Below are 8,132 nucleotides of genomic sequence, written 5' to 3'. Positions count from 1 at the left end.
TATACATGGTAGTGTGTAGTTCTCTTTTGGAATTTTTTTTCAGGTGATTTAATGTAACTTAACACTACTTTAGAAACTTCAGAACAAAGGAAGTAGCTTAATGATCCTGAAGGAATTTCTTCTGATGGTAGCTTTTATATTATCAAGTGAGATCCTATTTTCAGTTTTGTGTGAGCAAGTTTTTCTAGTGTAGGAAGATATAGAGGTATGAAATTTTGTGAATTGTATCTTAAACTTGTATCATAATTTTCAACATCCAAACCTGAAAATTGTGACTTATGGTTAAAATGCCTTAGGCATGATGTTTCTGCTCAGAATTCCAGTTTTTCTTGCTCCTTCCAGACCTCAGCCAGGACTCAAGTTGAAATGCAATAAAAGAAACCTGTGAGCTCAGTAGGAGACTGATCTGAGGCCCAAGGAAAAAAAAAAGTAAAGGTGTCTTTTACCTGAACTCAAAACTAGACCAAAAAGTAAATTGTATTGTATTTACTAATTACTGGCCAGTCATTTTTTCTAGGACTCTTGCTTTTTCTTAGATTCTGTATTTTTTTGAGCTCATAATTTTGATCTTACAGACCTAAGTTAATGTTTTTCTGATCAGTTCTATTTATGATCAACTGTGGAGTTTTTTGAACATTGCAATGGAGATTTCACCTGAGAAAAGCTACAAGGCCTTTACTATTATGTTATGTGTTACACTTGTGTTATATGTTGTATGTCTGTATGTGTGTATGTCCATATATCATGCAGTGATATGACAATTGGCAGATATGAGTAGCGCTCATAAAAAATTTAAAAAAATGGATCCAAATATTTTTGATTCACGTGATTCAAATGGTTCAATCTAAATTGGGTAAACAGATAAAAGTAAAGATGTCTTTAAAATTAAGCTCATAAGTTTTTCCTAGGTGATAAAAAAAAACAACTAATAAATGTTGATGTCTATGAAATAATTTGCCTAAATTCAGAAATTTACAAGGATTGTTTCAAAATGTGAATAAAAAAAGAGGTTAAGAGATGGAAAAGAGAAATTAAAAGGTTCTAGATATGGATTTAATAGAAGAAAAAGGTTTTAGTAAGCGATAGAGAAGGCTGTGTAAGTTGGTTATATGTGTAAGTTTTTTGAGCAAGTAATATTAAAGAAATTAAATAGCTGGTTAAACAAGTACTGTTGTTTTAGAGAATTGTGCTATGTTAATTCTTTAAAAGCTAAACTTGGTTAATATAGAAACATCAATGTAATTGTGGTGCTATTAATGTGTTCATATCTTCCAGGTATACAAGTCTATGAGGTAGAAGCTTTAAAAGAGCATTATATCAAGCTGGTGTTCTAAAGTTGTATGGTAATTTTAGGCTTAAAAAAAAACATGTTGGAGGTGTATTTATATCATTTGTGTTCTATAACTGGACTTGTTATCAATAAGATATGTAAAATTCTATGTTACTTTTTACACTAAGATACAATTTTAAAGTATTTTTAAGTTAATGAGAGCCTAATCTATGTAAAGATTTTATTGCAAAACACAAAAGTACTTTGCTACTTTTCTACAAAAGGTTAAAATCTTTCAGTCTTTCTTTAATTCATTTTTTTTTAAAGAAAGAGTGAGAGAGACGAGAGAGAGGGAGAGAGAATTTTAATATTTATTTTTTAGTATTTGGCGGACACAACATCTTTGTATGTGGTGCTGAGGATCGAACCCGGGCCGCATGCATGCCAGGCGAGCGTGCTACCGCTTGAGCCACATCCCCAGCCCTAATTCATGTTTTAGATGTGATATTATATTGTGTTAATATTTTTGTAAACTTGAGCAACAATTTATGTAGGCTTTATAAAATAATGTCTAAAAAACAAAGATCAGCTTCAGAACTATAGTACTTAAGATTTATAAAGAGCCCCGCCTTACCTGAGAAAAGGTTCTATGTCCCATCTCACTACATGTGAAAATGACTATGAAAGAAGTAGGCCAGATTTCAGTACATTTAAAGTTGTGTCCAAAAGTTGGTTTTTGTCAAGATTACTTGGATCTCAAACAGGGGATATAATGTATAACTCTGCCAAAATTCAGGGTAGCTATTATATGAACTAAATATGTTTTTATTCTTGATAATTTTATTTTATAGTTTTCTTATAAATGGTCTAAAGATTGCCTGTTAATGTTTTGCAGAGATTAAGAACACTGATTTAAGAACACACAACCTGGATTGATTTAAGATAATGAGTTATCACCTGCAGGTTAGAGAGATAGACATTAAAGCCCAGTACTCTTAATATAAGGCTGTTGAAATTTATTTGCTGGATGTTTAAGATTAAGTTTTAAAATTAAAGTTAAATTAAAAGGGCCAAGAAAGCCAATATTTGGCTCTTGCCCTCTGAGTCAGTCTGAATACAGGGAGCAGGGGACTTCTCCAAAGAACTTTGCAACTCTGGGCCTCATAACCACTCGATCAGGGAGATTAATGAGACCACTGGAGAACAGAAAGCCAATCAGTGAATTTGCTATGAAGAGGAGGGTCATCAGAAAAGGGAGACATCCCTGATGCTTCTGAGGGAAGCCACATGGTCAAGCAAGGCCTGGACCCATCCTTGCACAAATGGCACTAGCAGAACTGAGAAGCCGCTCTCAAATTTCCCCAGGAATGACTCCCATAAAAAACTCAGCTGACTGTTAACAATAGATAGAAACAAAAGTCAGTTTGACTGCTTCATCTTAAACACTTAGCAAAGACAGTTAAAACCAAAACACAGCCATTCCTGGACATTTTATTTTTTTATTTTTTATTTTTTTAGAGAGAGAGAATTTTTAATATTTTATTTTTTAGTTATCGGTGGACACAACATCTTTGTTTGTATGTGGTGCTGAGGATCAAACCTGGGCCGCACGCATGCAAGGCGAGCGCGCTACCACTTGAGCCACATCCCCAGCCCCCTGGACATTTTAAATAATAATAATAATAATAATATTTTAAGGTATACACTTTATGTTAGCCTCCCAAAATAAGTAAGACTGGAGGCTACAAAGAAGGATTCTCAGACAGAAATGCCTGATAACTATCAAAAGGAACTGCCAGAGTAGTTTTTAGTTTAAGGCCTACAGCTATTTCTAACCTACACAGGTAGGCTTGGTGTTTGCTAGTATGATTATCCAGCCCTGAGTAACAAGATTAAAGGTTTCTCTATTAGACACAGAAGTCATACTAGAAAAAAGATTTTGTAAGATCAGATGACATTAAATTATTAAACTGTATCTTAAGAAAAAGGATATCTATAACCCTAAAAGTTAAATGTTGTGTTTATATCCCTGACAATTCTGGCAATGTGACAAATATCCTTAAAGATTTACATGCTCAGATAGAAGCCAAGTCCTCACCAACTTTGTCATGGGAACAATATCTTAGCTCCTGGTTCTCTGTTACTTCCTGGTGAAAAACATTGTTAGTCTCTGTCTTTGGTATCATACTCATTGGCATATTCCTGTGCTGTGGCATTTATTGCTGCATCAATCTGGTTCCAGTACTAATGAATTCTTGTTACTCTTATAGACCACCCATCACTCAAATGGCCCTCCAGCCTATTACTTCTCAATCGGACTTCTATCATGGACCACTCGATAGACCCGCTTTTTAAAGGGGACTCCAAACAGCTTGCCCAACATCGTCCCCTTTCAGCCTGAAAAAGCCAGAACGATCTTTCCTTACAGCAGTAAGGAGTTCCCAAAATTAGAGGGGGGAATGAAGCCAGATTTAAAATTAGGCAGTCAGTGTAGTTAGGTAAATCGGATCTAATATCAAGTGAAATTTAAAATGGAGGCCATGTTGAGAATGAATTTCTGGAAAAGTTGAGCAACTCTTAATGTTAATGAAGTCCCAAGAAAAGCCCTAGGCCCAAAGTCCATCCCAAAGAAATGTTAATGAAGTCCTTCCTGCCCAGATTACTACTTTGGCCCACCTGTGTCCCAACCCTTTGGGCCTTCCCACCTACATTCCATCACCAAAAACTATAAAATGGAGAGACAACTGCACTTCCACGGATTCCACCTCCTGGGTCCCCTTCTTCCTCCGGGAGAAGTCTTTTCTGCTGTCCTTTAATAAACTTCTAATTTCTACTCTGACCTTGCCTCGGCGTGCTTCTCTGGTGTTATTCTTCAACATTGGGGAAGCAAGGACGCGTCACTGGTCAATAGTGGTAACAGTAATAGCGTAAGAAAGGTCATCGCCAGTTCAGAATAATTGTTAAAATTTGTCCTCCTAACAGGAAGCGGCTGAATTTGAATGGCCATAGTAAGTCCTGTTAGGCATAATCTGTTAAAATTTCCTGGTAATTCCTGGACTTCATTGTCTGATTTTCTCCCTCAGTCTGAGACCCACCTGTGAGCCTTTCCCCGTCGCCATCTTGACTTTGTCCTCCAAAGCCTCTAGGAGGAAGAGGACTCTCTGCCTCTCTATGAATTTTCTCTTGATTTTCCTCTCTCCGAGAGGGATTATCTATCCCTCCGGAGGCTTCTTCTCTATGGTTCTCCTCCCTACTAATATGGTCTGGTCAGGTAAAGCTAAGTTGTTTTTTTTTTTAATCTTTTTTTGTTTTTAATATTTATTTTTTAGTATTTGGCAGACACAACATCTTTGTTTGTATGTGGTGCTGAGGATCGAACCCCGGCCGCACGCATGCCAGGCGAGCGCGCCACCACTAGAGCCACATCCCCAGTCCAAGCTGTTTTTTTGTCTTGGGCTTGGCACCAAGGTTTTCCACCTGCATGGAATTTGATTTTGCTCTCAAACTCGGTAAAGGAAGAGAGATTTCCTTTAGCCTCAGGCAATTTTTCCATTTGTATAGACTTAATGGCTCTCTGAATACCTTTCAATAGATCTTCAGGGGGCCAAGGATTTTGACCCATGTAATCAAAAAGGCAAATCTCTAATGCAGTCCAAGCCTTTTGAATATTTTCAGTATTGCCAGGTAATTCATTAGAAAGACAAACTTTATGTAATTTCCTTCCTAATTTGTCCCAAGTATGTAAATCCGGTGAATCTTGGTTACAAAACCAAGGACAGAATTCACCAAGAGTCTTTATGTAGTAGCTGGGTCCTTCTGACCTGCTTTCCCTTCTGATTAATTATTGTCTCTAAAATGGTCAAATACATGTCCTTATCAATAGAAGTTGAATTTCCCATTATTAATTTTTAATGTCCTTAGCCCCCCAAACTACCTGATACCTCCATGACCTTTCACAATTTGCTAAATTTCTATAGCGCTTCCCTGCTAAACCTAGAGGATTTGACTCACATGCCCCACGTTGGGTGGCAAATTTAGCCCGCAGCCAGCACAGGCTTCATAGATGAAGGTACAGTATGTGAGAAATCCTTAGGGAGTTTTGAATTAAAGAGACAGACTCTACCTTTAAACCAGCTCCAGGACGCCTTCTCCTAGCTCCAGTCTCCAGCTACCTACTGTGGTAGCGAGGTTTACTGAAGAGGCCAGTGAGAGAGAGAGAGAGAACACGCCAGGGAGTGGACTTTTATTGGGGAACAAGAAATTCTGGGGAAAATCCCATCCAATGAAGATTAAGGGGGGCAGTGTCCCAAGGTCAGGAGCGATGACTGGGTCTTCGGGCTAGTGGCCAGACACGCCTCCACATGGAGTAGCCCTGGGACCTGAGAAGGGTGGGGAAAGCTCTGGACACAAGGATGTGTCTAAGCGCCTCTTGCCCAGCCAGGGAGGTAACTCAAATCACGTGCAAGGATGGCCTTCACACACCAGCTTGATATCATGCTCTTTTAAAGCTTCTACCTTACAGACTTGTATACCTGGGAGATATGAACACATTAATAGCACACAATTACATTGATGTTTTTATATTAACCAAGTTTAGCTTTTAAAGACATAATATAGCACAATTCTCTAAAACAACAATTCTTGTTTAACCAGCTGTTTAATTCCTTCAAGATTATTTGCTCTAGGAACAAGAAACAAAACTTAGTTTACTCATAACATTGTGTTTTATTCATGTTTTAAGAAATCTTTGTCCTTTTAATATATGACTGATTGTAAAAACAAACTTACACAGACCTTCTTTATCACTTAAACGCTCTTATTTACTTCATCACATAAAGACTTTCTTATCCAGGAACATTTGCTTTTCTTCTATTAAATATGATTTCCATACCTAGAACCTTCTAATTTCTCCTTTCCATCTGTTAACCTCCTTTTCTCTTCACATTTTGAAACTATCCTTGTAAATTTCTGAATTTAGATAGATTATTTCATTTTAATAAAAAGAAATACTTGGTTTTACTTACAGTACTCTTAATTGGAACAGGTGAAACTTTTGGATCTTTGTATATAGAAATCTTCTATAAACCCTTGTATCTGGAATCACATCTGTTTACCATTTCATGAAAACACAACATCTAAGTGTCAGTGATGAAAAACTTTAAAGCTTTTTTTCTTCATTTACCAACTTACAAAAACATCAATAATGTTACCCAATGCAATTCAAGGAGTTAGGAGTACTCAATGGTATATTTAACATTTAGCATTTTAACCTTGTAAATCAATCATATATCTAACAAAAGTACTCATAAATGAATAATCCCATGTCAAATATACTTATTTTTATCAAAACTTCAGAAGTGTATTGAACAGTGTTAGCCATTTTTCCTTGTTGAAAAAAAAGTCCTAGAACCAAAGCATATCAGACATTTCATAGACAAACATTTTATTAGTTTTCTTTGAACACCTAGAAAAACTTGTAAGCTTAATTTTAAAGACGTCATTATTTCCATCTGTTTACCCAATTTAAATTGAACCATTTAAATCACATGAATCAAAGATATTTGGATCCATTTTTTTAATTTATGAGCGTTCCTCATATATCTGCCAATTTCATATCATGTGCATGATATATGGGCATATGCACATACAGACATACAACACATAACACAGTGTGCATACATAACTCAACAGTAAAGGCCTTATAGCTTTACTCAGGTGAAATCTCCACTGCAATGTTTAAAAACTCCACAGCTGAATAAAAATAGAACTGATCAGAAAAACATTAACCTAGGTCTGTAGGATCCAAATCATGAGTTCAAAAAAAAAAAAAACAGAATCTAAGAAAAAGCAAGAGTCCTAGAAAAAATGACTGGCCAGTAATTAGTAAATACCATACAATTTACCTCTTGATTTAGACTAGTTTGATTTCAGGTAAAGAGACACCTTTACTCCTTTTTTTTTTTTTTTTTTCTTGAGCCTCAGATCAGTCTCCTACTGAGTTTGCAGGCTTCTTCCAATATGCATTTCAACATAAGTCCTGGCTGAGGTCTGGAAGGAACAGGGAAAACTGCTTTTCTGAGCAGAAATCTCATGCCTAAGGCATTTTAACCTTTAGTCATAATTTTCAGGTTTGGGTGTTGAAATAATGATATAAGTTTAAAATACAATTCACAAAATTTCATACATTTACATCTTGTTTTGTCAAAGAAAAAATTTTTCCTACACTAGAAAAACTTGCTCACACACAACTGAAAATAGGATCTTACTTGATAATATAAAAGCTACCATCAGAAGAAATCCCTTCAGGATCATTGAGCCACTTCCTTTGCTCTGAAGTTCCTATAGTAGTATTAAGTAACATTAAATCACCTGAAAAAAAAATTCCAAAAGAGAACCACACACTACCATCTATATCCAAAATTAAGCTTTAAAATTTCCCAAGGCTGTTGCTATTCAGTGCTATATTGGGTTGAATGTCTATTTGGAGACCTGGGTGAAATTTTCTGAATCCAAAATAAAATACTTAAACTTACCTTCTCTCGAGGGGGCTGCAGCTAGAGCCCAAACAGTTGGCCACACTTGAGCAGAAAGGGAGAATCCTATTCACCCAGATTGGACAATGAAAGCCACATGGGGCAGAGGAGAACTCAGTCACCATCTGCCCTCCTATCTCGGGCCTTCTGAGCCTCCTAGTCTCATTCCAGTGCCGCCAGCTGGCTCTAAGGCAGAAATTCCTGTGTGGAATGAACTGTGGTGCCACCAGCTGTAGCCAAAGTAGCCCCGGGGACAAAATGAGCCCCGTGGCAGGGGCCCTATAAACATCCAAGCCCGCTCCTGCCCCGCCTCCCTCGTCCAGCCCAGC

At 36.9% G+C, this 8,132-nt stretch overlaps 1 long non-coding RNA gene across 1 annotated transcript; it reads right to left on the bottom strand.

Annotated features, from left to right (window-relative positions):
* Positions 1–5,485: 5,485 nt before the first annotated feature.
* LOC143638319 (uncharacterized) lies at positions 5,486–8,060 on the bottom strand. The gene is made up of 3 exons (XR_013154587.1): positions 7,804–8,060; positions 6,295–6,376; positions 5,486–5,802 (listed from the first exon to the last, which is right to left on the bottom strand). It is a non-coding gene; the product is annotated as an uncharacterized LOC143638319 (long non-coding RNA).
* Between the last annotated feature and the right edge of the window lie 72 nt (positions 8,061–8,132).

The sequence above is a fragment of the Callospermophilus lateralis genome, chromosome 19 (genome assembly GCF_048772815.1).
Source record: "Callospermophilus lateralis isolate mCalLat2 chromosome 19, mCalLat2.hap1, whole genome shotgun sequence".
NCBI classification, from domain to species: Eukaryota; Metazoa; Chordata; class Mammalia; order Rodentia; family Sciuridae; genus Callospermophilus; species Callospermophilus lateralis.
The sequence above is the reverse complement of the archived record's forward strand: the minus strand, read 5'-3'. Positions and strand labels throughout refer to the sequence as shown.